The 16,757-nt window shown below is 40.4% G+C and overlaps 1 long non-coding RNA gene across 3 annotated transcripts in view; it reads left to right on the top strand.

Moving 5' to 3' along the window:
• Positions 1 to 6,281: 6,281 nt before the first annotated feature.
• Positions 6,282 to 16,757, top strand: part of LOC118171707 — a 30,171-nt gene continuing 19,695 nt past the window's right edge. The window contains exons 1-3 of one of the 3 annotated variants that reach the window (XR_004753340.1): positions 6,282 to 11,212; positions 11,752 to 12,000; positions 12,486 to 14,666. This is a non-coding gene — a long non-coding RNA (uncharacterized LOC118171707). Of the gene's footprint in view, positions 11,213 to 11,751; positions 12,001 to 12,485; positions 16,460 to 16,757 lie in introns of those variants that run through there. The other 2 variants (XR_004753339.1, XR_004753338.1) reach the window with 2 other exon arrangements.

Here is a 16,757-nt window from a genome sequence, read left to right as displayed (position 1 = left end):
ACCAGGAACAGTATATAAATACCATGCAGTAGCTGACTGGGACATTGAAGAGTCTTTGCTAGCCCTTAGGAGCTGACTTCGGCATTCTAAAGCAAGGTCATTTTCTCTTAATAAGGTATCACTGTCTCCATCCGTAAATCACTCTAAAGTGTCAGCATGTTGCAGTTTATATAGTAAAATGACTAATAGGGAATAATAGTGTTGCAATAAGCAGTGTAAGGAGAGCTGTGAGTGAGTGGAAAAAAAAAAAAACACTGGAAAAACAGATGTTGCCACTTTCTTGATTAATTCAAGGCATGGAGTGAATGCACTGACATGTTGATTTCCTTCAACTTTTGTAAGATATGTGAGTCTTCTAGAGGTGATTGGTCTCTGAAAGGTTCAGGCCTGAAGAATGGAAAATACCTTCAGCTTCCGAGATCGTTGTTTTTATGGATAACTGGATGCGTGCATTTCAGCCAGTACATCATCCACAATGCAAAGAATTGGATCCTGTCTCTGCATCTGCATGCTCTTCTGGTGTGCAGTGGCCATATCCATGCACTGATCCACCACAGCCATCTACAGGTCAATGCATAGAGGATCCCTCAGCAGATACTGAAAGTTCTTGATGTAGTCTAAAGCCATCCTGATCTTTCCAGTAAATTCCCATCCACAGGACTTGAATAGAAGGATTTACAACAACAGCTCCACGCTCTGACGGAAGACCATCCTTGTCCCCAGGGTCTTGGGAAGGTAGTGTAGAACTGAGCAGCCCAGATTTGTGCCCTTGTCCTGGTGGGCCGGGAAAGACCTGGGCAAGACACACAACACCAAGATGTGGCCAAAGGAGAAACCGTGTCAGGGTGCTTTGCAACTATTTATGTGTCCTTTGTTAAGACTGGAGAAAGCAGGCTGTGAAGTTGAGGCACTGAATGCCTACAACAGGTACGAAAGTGGCCTCCAAGATCACCCAGCCTTGCAGCACCAAAGGGGACCACTGCCCACAGCAGATGGCTCTGCTCTGCCTCGCCAGGTCCTGCACACCTTGAAGGATGGAGGTTTCCCTGCTCCACTGAGTCCTGCACGCTGCACTATGCTGTTGCTGAGAAAATTGTACCTAATGCCCAAGGAAATAAATCTTTACACCTTTGCCAGGAATAAACTAATGATTCAGAGTGATGGCAGTAAGATTATTTAACCAACATGTTGTTTGAAGTAGAATGAGGCACATTTCAGTTGCAGTAGAACAAACTAGACAAAGGCAGAGGGGATATTATTAGCTAGGCACCATCCCACAGGATTAGAGGTATGAAATATAATATATATAGGGACCCAAGGGTGAGATTATGTCAGGATAATACACCCTTTAGGTTTTTAAATCAACTCCAAAGCAATCAAACCTGTTACCATAGCATTCATTTTAATGCACAGATAAATTTGTAGCTCTTGTTTATATAGCTTATCCTCTGGAGGCACTAATATGATTCCCTTTAAAACTCAAGTTAATGAGAAAATAATGGAGCATTGTAGATATAAGCAAAATTTTTTTTTCACTGTCACTGTCATCATCTTTTATACAGCCAGAGGGCTCTTTGAAAGTATAAGTTGGATTTATTTTACGTTCCACAAAACCTTTAAAAATCTTTCTTTACACCAAGCTTTCTGATTCCAGCCTAAAGCCAAAAATACTTACTGTCTAAACATATCTATAAATCAGTATATCATCCATAAATCTTACCTTATCCCTAATAGGAAATTTAAAGTTGTAACTCTTAAAACTTCACTTTGGCAACATACATTCTTATTTTATTGGCATTTCTGGACAGAACTCACTGATGAGATACAGTATGTGGCCAGGGAATAGGGACTGCATATCAGTTGCTGAGTGTACTGAGCTGTGTAATGAAGCCATGTTTGTTTACTTTCCTTTGTATACAGCATGGCAGTAAATCTCTGGACATTTTCAGCTTTTGGGAAATTTCTTATTACTCCATCAGCTCCCTTAATCCTTTTGGAGCAGCTCAGGAGCTCTGTTCTCTTGGAACGTCCTCCAGTACAAGGACAGAACCCTGCCAAGGTTGATGTAAGCAAGTCTGATACTTGCTAGTACCAAGTTGCAATAATTCATTTTGTCTGGGAAAGATTTATGATATACATATCATTTATATTTATTATTCAAAAATATAAACACATGTCTATGTAGATTGGGTCTTCAGGCATTCCAAACTTCGAGAGTTAATATTAATAGGAGTAACGTAATTTACCAGGACTGAAGGATTGCCCCTGGCCTCACTTGAAGACTGTGGGAGTTTTGATTTGAAAAGGAAAAGCTTAAAGGTTTCTGCACCTCCTTTTCAGGAATAATACTGTTGCTTAGTATTTTGTTGTGCATTTCTCTACTGCCTTTAATTTCTCTTAACCTTAGCTGAATTTTGAACTATTCACAATGAGTCTGCCTATAGGTCAAAGCACTGCCCTCTTCCCTCCAGCGGTGTGTTCTTATCCCTGGGGATCCTATGTACTTGGTTTGTCTGGAGAGTTAGGCATCTTCTCTGGCAGATGACCAAGTTAAACTTTCATCTCCTCAGGGCACCAGATGCTGTTGAGGCAACCAGGCTGTTATAGGGGTTGGTGCATGGTTCACGAAGAAGTATTGGAGGTATTTTCCTCCTGCCTTCTGGACAAAGAGCTTGGGGTGCTGAGACTGCCACCCTCATTGCCCCAAGAAAACTTTGCCTGGCCACAGCACCATATAGAGACTTGCAAGCTAGCTATTAGAGTGGAAATATAATCATTGACTTCACTAAGAAAGATGCTGCAGTGGAAAGTCACTAATTAAGTCAGCCTTAAATGAATGAATGAGAGAATTCTCTTTCATTGTTAGAACCACTAAGAAACATTTTCTAAGTGGTTTGCAGTGACAGGAGGAACAAGACTGCACAGCTTCAGCTGTGTTGCAATTTTTGTATTAGCACAGAAATACAATGCGACTAGACTAACCAAGATTTAGATAATTGAGGAAACAGGTTGATCACATTCAAAGGCCAGTACTGGGGATTTAATAAAGGCCAGACTTAATTCCAGTATTCTTTAGTCTCTGAATATCTTGGAAGAGCCTGAGACACTTCCCCCAGGCTGCTGACCCCCGCAATGCTACACCGCCTGTTTTGCAGCCCCTTTTTACCAATACAGAGCTGGCACCGCTGGAGCTGGTTTCCAGAGCTGGCACCACTGGAGCTGACCCAGTCTGTCCTGCTGGGCTCCGATCGGGAACACCATTCCTCCTGACAGACTCGCTTTGAATGAGTTTATATTTCAGATTGCCTTGGGATGGGAAATATGTATGAAAATCTCTCAAGGGATCAGATTAAGTAGTTTTAATTATAATGCTGGCCTCTGTGGAAAAGCATTTCTTTGAGAAATTTTAAACAAATATACTTTTATTTATTTATTTATGTATTTATTTTAACATCACTTGGTATGGAGGAATTTTCCCCATTTAAAAGAAGAGAGAATATAAATTTAATTATAATGTTTCATTAAATCTATGTACCCATTATGATCTACTGTGTGTATGTGTAGAGAATGCAATGCTATATCGTGGGGACCTTGACTGCACTACCTGCAAATGCACACATGCAGTTATAGAAAAGTTAGGAATTGCATACAGTTTTTTTAGGATGTCCTCTCCACCTCTCAACAGACATAAAATTGTTCTCCATGGTATGTTTCTAATGGTTTGCCAAATCTAGCATCAAATATGTTAAATAGCACCACTTCTATTACTTCTGTTGGGAGACTATTTCAGCCTAGCCCATCTTGCTGCTGGGAATAATTTATTCTTAATATTCATCTCCATTTCCCCTCCAAGCCCGTTCACCCTGGTTGGAGCCCTGCATACCTGCCCAAGTGGTCCTTCCCCTCCTCAGGGCATTTGCCTCAAGTACTCTTGATGTCATCTTATTATTTTAGCTCAGCTGAGTTACATGTATTCTACATGTATGAGCAAACAAGGAAAGCACCATGAATGATTCCATTCATTTTTGGGCCATTTTACAGAGCTTTCACCAGCTCATCACCATTTTGCTCTATTCGGTGTATTTGGTTTGCAAAACAGACCCCCTTCCCTTTACAGTCAAATTAAAACCCTCCAATCTGTGACTGTAATTCTAAAGTCTATAATGCAGTTGTGTGTGTTTCAGAAGGTTGCGGGTGTGACCTTGGGGGATTATAGTATAAGTGGAATGAGGGAGCAGGATTTAGACTTTTATTTTAGGCCGTAATAAGTTTTTAAGTGCCTTGTGTCTTCTAGTTACTTTTCATGAGTGTTTTGCAAGGAATTTGCAAGGACTCGCCATTCTTTTCAATCAACAAGTCTCTTAAAGCAATCTCAAAAAAAAAAAAAAAAAATATCTAATGCCATTGCTATAATGCCAAATTCAAATACATTTAGGGATGAAATAAATGTTGTGTTTGTTTGTTTGTTTGTTTGTTTGTTTCCCTTTTCTTTCCTTTTCGACTATGTTTAATGAGCTTTAGTTTTTTATTTTTTATTTCCCCCCCATCCCCCTAATTTCTCCCCCATCCCACTGGGAGGGAATGAATGAATGGCTGTGCGGTGGTTACCTGCCTGCCAGGTTAAACCACAACACACACCAGAACGTACCTTTCACAACCAACCAGACACACGTTATATATACCCACAGTTTCCGTGAAGGAGACACAGAAAGCAAAGTTTTTCAGAGGAAGAATTGCAAATAATGAGGAAGTATACAGCTGACTTATATAAATACACAAGCAAATACATGTTGATTGCTACTCCATGCTGATAAATGCATTCTATTGAAAGCCGGGAGAAGGAAAAATGTCTGCTAAATGTTATAGTGCTGCTGAATACTAACCAGGAAAGAGATTTTAACTTTATTGTTGGGAAATCCCCAAAGCCTTTGCTGTGCTGCTTCAATATGCAGCTGTGGAACACATAGGACAAACAGAATGCTGTGTAAAAACCCAGATCTCTAGGAAAGGAGCTGGTGATGCAGACCAACATCTCACTGAGCCAACGGTAGTCCCGGTGTAAACATAATGATACGACTGGTTCTGCACTGATGATGAAATTGCTGACTTAATCATTAAAAAAAAAAAAAAAAAAAAAAAAAAAAGCAAATAAGAGATTGTAGGGAAGTTGTTAATCTTTTGGAAACAAATCTCATGCTTTAAACATGTATTTGAAAACATCTAGCAAAAGCCTGAATGAACAGCTAGCGACCTCTGAGCTTATATTAGATAACTAGCAGTCAAGCGTGGAATAGATGCGTTCAAGTCAGATGATTTTATTTTTGGTCAAAGTGATAATATCTGGAAAAGATATCTCTGGATATCACAACCGGATACCAGAGTTGTCACTGCCCGAGTGAAAATATTGAACAGTAGGGTACCAAATGCTAATTACGCTTATTGTGAAAATGGCTGACGTTCTAAAAGGATTTCATAAGTACCCCCACAAGCTTTCCAATATTCAGTGACAGTTCATATTATGATCCCAGAAGTATGTCCAGAAGAAATATGTTCTGCCAATGTTAATTCAAACATTTGAAAAGCGTATTTTTTAGCTCTTCAGTCTTCTGCTGTGTTTAGGGAGAGGTAGAAAAGCTCCTATAAGAGTTTTGGTGTGCGATAAAAGGTGAATCGAACAAATCTTTTCCTCAAAGAGGAAATCCAGCATTTCAAAATGTAATACCACGGGTGAGGAAATGCTAGGACTAGACACACCAGCCCTCCTGTTTTCCTGGTAAATGTTTTAATATGACAGATAGTTTAAAAGTTTAAACCATTTAAAAGTTTCAGCTGTTGCCTGGCTTAAAAACTGGCATTAAGAGGGATTGAATTGAAGGCAATTGCGTCTGGGAGGAGAAGCACACAAAGGATGTGGCTGAGGCTGCTGGGGCTTCCCAGGCTTTGAAGATGCTGGTCCATCTCCCTGTTGTGCCACGCGTTTCCAGAACGACCCTGAGCACACTCAGCCCCTCTGAGCTTCAGTTATTTGTCCAGTAGAGATGAAAGCTCTTTCCTATCTTGAAGATTTGTTCTAAGGCAAAATGCAGTCCAGACTGTGAAGCACATCTAGGATGGCCAGGTTTAACAAGTACCTATGATAAATCGGGATTTGGTTTTGGTATATGCACTGCAAGTTCTCAAGTGTATAATAATGTCATTTTAGCAGCATGGTTTTACCATTTTTTTTGAAAATTTAAAAAATAAGCTTAAGGCAAAACAAAAATAAGTTAGGAAATCTTTTTTTAAAAAAAAAAAAAAAAAAAAAAAAAAAAAAAAAAGAGTTTTCAAGTTTTCTGGGTTGCTGGATCCCAATATGAGAATAATACCTACAAACACACTGAAAATAAGGGAGCAGCAGTGTGGAGCAGCAGTATATTCTAATGAGAAAATTATAAGAAATGCAGCTGTGCTTGCTTTCCCTGCTGATCCTCAGCCTTCAAATTCCTCTAAATTAAATTGTAAAATAATGATTTCCTATTCTGGTTTCTACTAAGCAACGTGGTTAATCCCTGATACAGAAATATATAAAGAACATATACATTTAGGAAAACAATTATTATTAAAATAAAGAGGGCCTCAGACCAAAGAGTTTCCACAATTTCCCATGCACGTTTGAACCCAGCTCTAAATTCTCTCTGGGTTTGTCTCCGCCTAATCCTTTTGTTTATAACCTGATTTTCGGGAGGAAAATCAGCCTGTGATTTTAACAGGAAAATTCAGTTGTTGTAGCAAACACACATACTGAAATAATCTGAAACAGCCTGTCTGCCTTAGCTTTTTTAAGCTCATGATTATTTTTTCCTGATGATTTCAAATGACAGCACAGTAAGAACAGCAGACAGGCCGGGAAGAGGAGCATCTCTCTTACCAACAGCCGTCTATGCCAGACTGTTGAAAGTAACAGAGCTTCTGAGCGTGTAAGGACTAAACCATAGAAGAAATTTTAATAACTTTAATTAAAGTTATTCAGTTATCCAGGATTTCTGTGACTTTTATAAGGTCATTGATGTCAGAAGAATGCATGTATTTTAAATTTCTCATTTTTCTCAGCCAAAGTGAAGATGTCATTTAAACACGCTGCCAGCCTATACGGCATTGTAATTCTTTTTGAATAGGAGGTGCTTATTTACGAAGAAGTAATTGCAACTACAGGCAAGCCTCACATGGCTCTGCACCACTTGAATGGCAGTGTTGTTGCTTTTGTTTACCAGGGGCCGGTTCTGATCTGAGTGCAAATGGCACAACGTGCCACCAAGTGGCTCCAACCTCCAGTGCTTCTGAGGCATGGAAATGGTGAGAAATACACACCCTTGGTGGAAAAAGGGACACCTCCTTTTTATAAGAAATACTAAGTGTTATATAACTACCTTTTTTTCTTTTTTTCCCAAAGGGCTTTTATTATTACTAATATTTTTTAACATGTCCTCTTTCTCTTCTGCATCCCCTGTCACCAGGTCAAAAATTAAGGGGAAAAAAAAAAAAAAAAAAAAAGACTGACAACAAAGAATTAATTTGGGACTTTTGAGAGAAGCTAGGATATTTATGGATTTATTATATTCCCTGGGATAACAAGTTTCTGAGATGTTAGTACACTGTCAAATATTTTTCAAGGTTAACAGTTTAGGGACACAATTATGTTGCAAGTTGTCTGAAAGATTAATTAAGGGTATTTCAGAGATATGGGAGAAAAATTGTTCCAGCAGCTATTAGAGTGTGAGTAATCCCAACTGAAAGAGTAGTTCCCCTTCATTTCTGTCCCTTTCAGAGAAAATCTTCCTGTGTTTAAGACATACGCAGGAGCAGTTAAATGTACGTGCTCAGGCTGAGAGAGGTGCACAGCGGTGGCGAGGCAATCCTGGGTATAGCCAAGCAGCAGCTGCCTACTGGTAGCCAGCAAACAGGCATCCCCTCTGGAAAGGTGATTGTTAAATAAATATTTCTCAGGGCCAGAAAACAGCAAAAGGCCAGAAAGCAGAGACAGTGAAGGCAAATGTGAGCACCAGGCTCGCTAGAGCTCCCCTTTGCACCCACCTGGCTGCTGGACAGGTACCAGGAACCTCATCATTCAGTTACAAGAGTGAAATCTTTGGGCTAGTCAATGACAAGTCAGGGACTGTGTGTGAAAGTAACAGCAAGATCTAGAGATTCACAAATATGAAAGGTTTTAAATAAAAAATCATTAAAAAAAAAAAAAAAATCCAGCAATCCAGCACTTTAATCACAGCACTGCAACCAATACGCGTATCTATCTATCTATAATCTGATATAATTTTTAATCCTTTTTTTAAATCCCTGTCATTAATGAGGGATAACGTTGGATTGAAGAGGGCCAAAGAGATTTATTGATACAAACTCAGAGACATGGCTGTAAATCAGGACAGTGAAGAAGTATGCCACTGCTGGCTTATGTTCTCTTCCTGCAAAAGGACAGGGATGAATGAACAAGTGTCTGAATGAATGACTGAATAGATGAATGAATGAAAGAATGAATGCATAATCAAATAAATACATTAAAATACATTGCCAGCTTGCTGGGATCACATAGTAAAGGAGCTCTTCAGGGCCTTTGTAAAAATATAGGCAAAAGTGTCAGTCTTTTTATTATAAATTAAAATCTGATTTCCTCTATTCCTCTGAACGTTTAATTTTTATTGAAGGTCAAGAGGTGCTTTGCATGTGGGGAAGTTGCAGGATTTGGCTTTCCAAACATGTATCCCTATATAACTGCAAATCCTGACCAGACCACCGTGCTCTTGCTGTTCAGTCAGGGCTGGCTGAGGACCCATGGGTGTCCCCGGGGCCACTGCAGTGATGTGGCCTGCGGCACAATCTGGATGGGAGGACAGATTTGGGGAAATCAGCCTGTTTTCCCCATCCTTGCAATGCCAAAGACCCTTTCCTCTTCTCAAGCCACAAACAGAGCCCTGCATTGGTGATATCTCTGGGATATTTAACAATAGAGCTGCAATCAATATATCAAGGTGGTGTCTTTTTCTGAGCAAGGGAAAAGGACAGCTGGTAGCAACCTTCCAGGTATGCAGTGGTGGTTGTAGGCTTTCCTTCTAAAGGTGCCAGGTATACAAAGAACACGGCAAATGCATCTGTGAGCTCCAGCCTACAGAAACCACTTCTCTGACTTCATGGGAAAGCTTTTATTCCTTTTGAATGGTGATCCAGTTTGTTGTTGTTGCTTTGAAAAGTGCCTGTTTTGAACTTTGTCATCTAATGAGCTGAAAGTCACTGGAATTTCCTTCTGCTTCCCTCTGTACTGAGACCTTGGAGGATAAAGCTCTTCTAGCTTAAGACAAAGGTCCTCCAAATGAGAATTACAGAGCTACGGCTTGCAATTTAATTATCTTTCATGCATTCACACCCAGATGGATAGATTTTTGGAAAGAAAGAATATTAATCAATGTGAATAAACTCCTTTATTTTTTAAATAACTACACCAGCAGTTTCATTTCCCACTGTTAATATTTCTGTCAGTCAGGTCAAGGATAATGAACCAAAATTCAAGGAAAGCTCACCCAAACCTTGACTTTTCTTATTAAAAATGTTCCCATTCATAAAACCTACATTTGCAAATGCAAAATCAACAGTTAAATGTTTGCCTTATCTATGTCTGTATCTCTCCAAGGAGAGAGAAATGATCTTTATCTAGTTTTCACTTATAATATCTGCGGAAGTTTTGGAAGGAAAAACAAGTTTCTAAACTTTGTTACTTGTATTATTATTACCTGTGGGTAAATATATTATTTGCTGTTAATAGAACCAGTGTTTTCATTTTGTAGTAAGAACCCTTTCCATATAACTCTACATTCATGGTTTAGATTAGTTTATGTTCCCACAATTTTTGCAAGACTCTTTTTTTTTTATTTATTTCTAATTAAAAAATAATAATAATAATAAAGCAAAGCCATAAATGTACCCTATATGGGAACATGGCCTCTGGAATAAAAGAAAATGAAGAAAGTATATATTATGGAAAGAGTTATATGACCAGAAAAGGGCAATGTGCTTTAGTAGGGCCCAGGTTACATATTTTAAGAAACTGCTTCCAGCAGACAAAATAACTGCTAAAAGCAGGTGTTTATTCCAAAAGCTGCAGTAATGTTTTTCTGTCATGTCGCATTAAGTCACTCAGACTGCATCATGTTATGTTACACCACATCATGTTAGTACATACAGGGGAGAAGCCAAAGTGGAGTAACATGATGTGACAGACAACATTTAGCAAAAATATTCACTTATTTGACTCAGATACTTGCTATCAGTTTGAATCAGGGAGCATGGTCCCAAACAAAACTGACAGCTGGAGGTGAACTCACCAAGGAACTCATCTGGTGTAAAGTTTCTTGCCGTGTACCTGGTGCTCATCCTGCTTATGGTTACTGCTATCCTCAGATCCTCTTTCTCAGCATTTCCTTCCCTGCTCTAAGTGGTTTGAGTGGCTGGTTGTCGTTTATTTCGACATAACTCAGGACTTCCCCATGAGGGACTAGTCACATCCTGGTATACTTAACAAGCCCTGTTAAATGACAGTTGATGGAATTGCCGTAAATAGTAGTTTTTATATGAGTGAAATTTTGAACTACCCAAAAAAATAGAGTGCCTGGGCACTGCGTATTTATGTATACTGAGGGACTATTTCAGGTAACAAGAAGCTTATTCTTGAAGGCACCTGTATTTTATAGTGTGGCAAAGTCTATTTGACAGACTTAAAAATATTGAGACTCCTTTATTACTCTTGGAGGAACTATTTCGTGGCAATACTTCTAAAAAAGATTTAACAAAGAAGTGCATGTTCATGTAAGTACATCAAATAATCGAGTATAATCCAGGGAGCAGTGGTGCAGGCTGTGCCATAAGCATTGATCCTGACCTAAATGACGACTTCCAACCCACAGGACACCTCTTGGACAGCTACAGAACCATGATGTGTTCTGGTACAATCTGTCCTAGCAGGAATTAGAATGAGAGAACCTTGTGCCAAGTATCAAAGAGGGCTTCAGCAGTGCTAGTGAAGGTGGCTCTATGGCATAGGGCCAGACAGCTGAAGTGTGAAAAAAATTGCATGTGGACTTGAAGACTTCCCTTTTCCTAGAGGTGGAGCCAAGGAGATAGGACAAGCTGCCGAGTGTTTTCTGCATCTCACCAATATGGACCTGCAGTGGTAAGTGCACAGATGCAACTTGAAAAGAACAAGATACCAATGCTTTGCAGTATCTTGGAAAGAAAGCAATATATGTCAAAATCTAAGTTTGTATCGTGGCAGTAATGCGCAGGATCCATGCTTCTGTGCTTTCCCCACCCTTTGCAGACAGAATTAATAACTCTAGCAATAGTGCTGGTGATAAGATGATGCACCAAAGACATATGTTGCCCATTCATGGCTGAAGTGTGATTACCCCCTGCATGTTCACCCAGCTACCAGTAGAGCTCAATAGAAGCAGAGAAAAAAAAATGCAAAAGAAGAAGCAAAAAGGAATAACAGTGACTGATAGTAGGTTTACTCTGGTCTGTGCCACCTTAGCTAATACTGTCAGGATGTGTTGTATTTGAGGGATTTGTTTGGTGTGGCTCACAGGAAATCTGGGAAGCAGGGCTGTTTTGCACGAGCCCCCACACCGCTCGGTGCCTGCCCTGCCAATGCTGGCTGTGTGAGCAGCCGGTCCTGCTGTACCATTTGCTGACATTGTTCCCTCTCCTCAGGAAACCTCGGGAGCCTTTCTGCCTCAGGCGGTCTCCTGAAGACGTGTGATGGGCTCAGACTGTGCATCAAAGACCAGCAGTTCGTGTTGCCTCGGCCCCACTCTGAGCACAAGCTGGTGTCTGCACCGGGAGCAGCACAGGAGCACTGGGGGCAAAGTGCCAGCACCTCTGGGCTCCCCAAAATGCAAGGGCAGGAGGCTTCTCCCGGCAGCAAAAGAGGACTGAGATGAATGATGCCTCATCCGAAGGGTAGGTAACTGCTCTGGGTAAAACAAAACAGAAGCTTGTACTGGGACATGAGAAGATCCCAGGAGGTTACCTGAGCCTCCGTGTCCCCCATCCAGAACACAACCCTACAGAACATGCATTAAGGCTGTGCTCTGCAGCATTTGCACGTCCCTCTTGTACTCAGCCTGGGTTTGATCCTTTACCAGCCTTTTACTGATGTGCCATAACACGTGGCAGAGCCAAAGGAAAAGGTTTCTGCCTATCTGCATCTGCAGAGGCACCATACCTTGTGCTCGCTTTGAGAGCATGGTCCTGTGTGTGAAGATGTTTTGTGAAAATGCATACATACATGGAGCAGGTGTGCTGTTCTCTTCTTACCTAGTGACAAAAAAAGAAATAAGAAAAGATTAAATAATTAATACTAGATATTGCTTAACAGTTGTTGAGAGGTTTACTTAATAATTTTTTGAAGCTTTTTTTTTTTTTTTTTTTTTTTCCTAATTTAGGAATAAGACATAAGTGAGCATGTCATTCTGAAGCAGCAAATAACACTTTGGAGAGAATTGAAGGAAACACGTTTCTTTGATTAAAATATTTTTCTCATTAACAGGATGTTCAAAATAAAGCAAAAATATTTGATGCGGAGCCTGTGGCAGTATCGAGTTAACGCTGGCGTGCTCCCGCATTTTACCTCATGTTTACTAATCAATCAGAAAAGACTCTTGCCGGCAAGAAAGGTCACGTCTTCCATCACAAAACAGAAACTTTTTGACAAGAAACAATTGGAATTTCACCATTCTGTTTAATGTGGATTCTAGCGCAGAGAGTTAAAGCCCCAGGCGGTGGGAAGGGGGGTGTGGGATTCAGTGAACATGCAGAGCTGTGCTCTCCAAATGTTCACTGCTTCATACTGTGCATACAGAGACTGCCTCACTAGCATCATGATATGATGCTGTTCTTCGAGTCCCAGAATCATTTAGGTTAGAAAAGATCCCTAAGATCAAGTCTGACCATCAACCTAGCACCGCCAAGTTGTCAAATGATTTGGAGGATTTGGAGGAGAGGCCAATCCAGGTGGTGTTTGGGTAGGTACAGGTGTGCATTTCTGACTCAGATGCTAATGGTCTGGGCTGTGATGCTGCAAGAAGAGCTGCCCTATGGACTATGAGAGCAACAGACACTCAGAGAGTGTTGGGCAGTGCTCCTCCTTCGAGTACTCTTAGTTTTATCTCAGGATAGAAACAAAAACTCTGGGTCTCTACAATGACCTTCAAGTTTCCTTGTTTTTGTTGTCGTTGTTCTTAATTTTTTTTTTTTACTGACCTATATCTTGATAAAGTGCATTTTCTTAGCCATTGGAAAAAAAAAAAGAAAAAAAAAAAGGAAAAAAAAAAAAAAAAGCTTTTTTCCCAGATAGAAGGTACGGCCTGATTGTTTCACAAGCAAAACAATGCACATATTAAAAGCTCTTGAAAGAGCTGGGGTGGAATCAGAGAGGTGATTATGAAATGTCACTGATTCTGCCATTTTCCCTTCCCCTCCGCTTGCTGCCCAGGCATCAGCCACCTCCAACGAGTCTGCTGGGTGGTGACAATAGCAGGATGCAGTCCCACACCCAGCCGGGATTTACACCCTTGGTCTCCTGGAGAAATCATCGGTATGAAAAGATGCACATGTTGCCGGCAGCTATAGCACATATTGCATGGCATGACACACACATAAGTGAGATTAATATGAGTTCTGGGCATCATTAGCTCAATTAAAATTGTGATTTTTTAGTTCAGACCTACAGGCCATTGTAGAGAAGAGTAATCATAAGGTAGAAATGAGTTCCCTAGTTAAAAATTAATTCCCTAGACCAAAAATATAATCAAACGATGTCTACAGTATTTTATGAAGAGCTGAGAGGATAATAAAATTTAAAGCAGTGCAACATTTGCATTTTGTTCATTTCTATCCATATTTTTCCATAGACTGCCTTTCTCTGTGCTTGTTAATCATATGCACTGCTACAGCCCTGGCATTTTAAGATCACTCTTCACATCAAGATTGAAAGGAAACTAATTACAATCACATTTCAGGGTGGTTGTTTAAAGCTGGTACAGCACTGACTACAGCACAGGAGCCTTGACCTTTATTTGTAAGCATGGAAATAAGGTAAAGATGAAAGATTGCTTTTCCTCCAACTCATATGCAGGGATCAGGAGGCCCTGTGGAGAATCAGAGAGGTGGGAAGTCCCCATACAATTTCTCTCCTCGCCTCCTCTCCTGTGCTGGCAGCAGAGGCCAGTAGTGCTATGCAGAAGCTGTGCTCCACTGCAGAGAGAGGTGAAGGAAAGCACCACGTATTTTGCAGCTCCCTTGGGCTGCCAAAGGAACAAGCAGAGAATTGGCAGACCTCTTCAAACGCCCCTCTCTTTCAGACCCCAGCCCTACTCTTTTTAGTCTATCGGTCAATGACAAATCCTTCCCTGGGGCTGGGCACAAGCACAAGACCATCAGCTCGGTGCTGTATGCCGTGCTTATGCGATTATCAAGGTACCAATGTGCACAGACTACCTGTGAGCAAGAGATGCAGACAGTAGTGCTATCTTTTCTGCTGCTCATGTTATGGCTTAGTAGCAATAACAGGATCTGCGTGGATGCATCAGGGGAAGAATAAGGACCCCTAACCTGAGGAAATACAGGTAATCCTAGTGTTGTCTCTAATTTCATTAAAAGCGATTGCATCTAGAGCATGCTGAATGGCAAATGCACCCAGTAGGTTTAACCTTTCTCTGTGTCTTCACATTTTCAAAACTTTAATTTTAATATATTTATATAATACTCAGAATAAACCAAGAGGTAGTTCCAAAAACAGATTCAAGCCTAGGACCTGCTGACATGGTGCTTGCTCTAAATGCTCTTTTCAGTATCATTATCCAGTGATCGAACGCTTGCCATGGTATGCAACTACCCCCAAGGGATCTTCTGGGCTCACGTCCTCCCCATGTTATCACAGCTCTTCACCACAATGTGGTCATTGAGGATAGACCAGCACTAAGCTGAAGTGATGCCATGTGTCAGCCCCTTGCTCTGCGGGCACTGATCGTACTCACGTCTTGCATGAGGTGCTGCCCTCACCCTGCACAGTCACTTCATTTTCCAGTCTCCACTGGCTGGCAGAAATCACTGCGGGAGCCCCAAGGTCCAGTGGGTTTGATGGTAACATCTGCCAGGTCATTAGCATTTGCTGGTTGGAAAAGCTCTGGCTGGGGTTTTTAGCAATGAAAGGAGGGAAACCCATTTCACACCAGCCCACTACCTCACATCCTCCACCAGGCACAGGGTGGCGGAGGACCATGCTGGCCCAGTCTGTACTGGGGATGAAGACCTGGGCGATGGAACTGCTGGGGACCTGCCTGCAGCTTCAGCCAAGAGGCGAAGATGGTTTCACAGCTCTTCTGTGGTGTGTTCTGCACCAGTCAGCGTTCTCTAAGCAGAAATATAACCATGCAAATATTTACAGAAACTGGATCAAAAAAAATAAAAACTAGTGAAAGCTGCTGCAGTGAACTTCTAATTACAAATCCACAAAGTGTTTATGAATAAATTTATCTATTATTTGTCTAGTTCTAGCACTGCATATACTTTGCCTTGTACCATTACAGGCTGAAGGAAACAATATGCAGCATGAAAATGAAAACAATTTGACTTAATTATTTACACCATTACCACCCTTTTGAATTAGACCCTCCATTTCTTTGGTATTTTGTAAAACTTAACTGGTAATTATGCTTGTTTAATTCATTTTATTTATCTACTACTACAATAAGATCAAAACAAAACAAAACCAACCAAACAAAAAACCTACCAGAATGCAAAGTGCCAGCTACGTTCCCAAACTGTAAATGATGCTTTTAAGCTATTATAACAAAAATGTAGTATTTTCTACCATTTCATTTAAAGTGTGTCTGGATATGCTCCAACACTATTTAAGTGTAAACAGGAAAAGCCTTGGAGGACAAGTAATCATACTTAAATGACACAAAGATCATTAAAATAATGTTCCAAAAACATGGCAAAATTAGACATTGCAAGACAGTTTTCTTCTTTGAAGTGTTTCACCAGATGGTGAAGAGTGCTGAAATAGTAGATCTGAGAGAGAAGAAAAAACATTTCAACAGCTTTCTCATGCTAGCACCGCGCAGCGTGCACAGCTCTCAGCTGAGCTTGTCTGAAGTGCATCTCATACCTTGGCCGAATCAAACGTTGGGGCTGGAGATAACGTCAAGGTGTTGGAGTGAAGCTTGTGCTGAATCACGGTCTGGGAAATCCCTGCTTTATTCTGTTAATGCTGTCAAGCAGATTTATTCAGAGATGAGAAAAACTGAGTATGTCAGCATAAGTCATTGTCATAATTTGTGAAACTCTTAATGAGATATTTTTGGAGCTCATAAAGAGGAAGAACTATGTCATTAAATTGCTGCAAAATAATTCTATTTCGATACAGAAAAGAGTTTTTTTGTTTGTTTGTTTGTTTGTTTTTAATCAAAAATGACACCCTACCTCAGTGGTGATGCATCAGTGAGCTATTAGTATTTAAGTACAAGGATCTAACAACTGTCTTAGAAGTCAATGTTTACTCATGTAAATGAAAAGATGTTTGTATAGGTAAAATGACCGTGAGATGACTTTGCACCTTTCTCACTATATATTTTCTCATCTGAAGAACTTTACAAAGTTGTATAGGGTTTGTAAGTCTTCTGATGTCATTAGCTTTTAGTTTGCTTTATCAA

The sequence above is a fragment of the Oxyura jamaicensis genome, chromosome 9 (genome assembly GCF_011077185.1).
Source record: "Oxyura jamaicensis isolate SHBP4307 breed ruddy duck chromosome 9, BPBGC_Ojam_1.0, whole genome shotgun sequence".
Classification (NCBI taxonomy): Eukaryota; Metazoa; Chordata; class Aves; order Anseriformes; family Anatidae; genus Oxyura; species Oxyura jamaicensis.
Note: the sequence above shows the minus strand (reverse complement) of the source record. Positions and strands in the feature narration are given on the sequence as shown.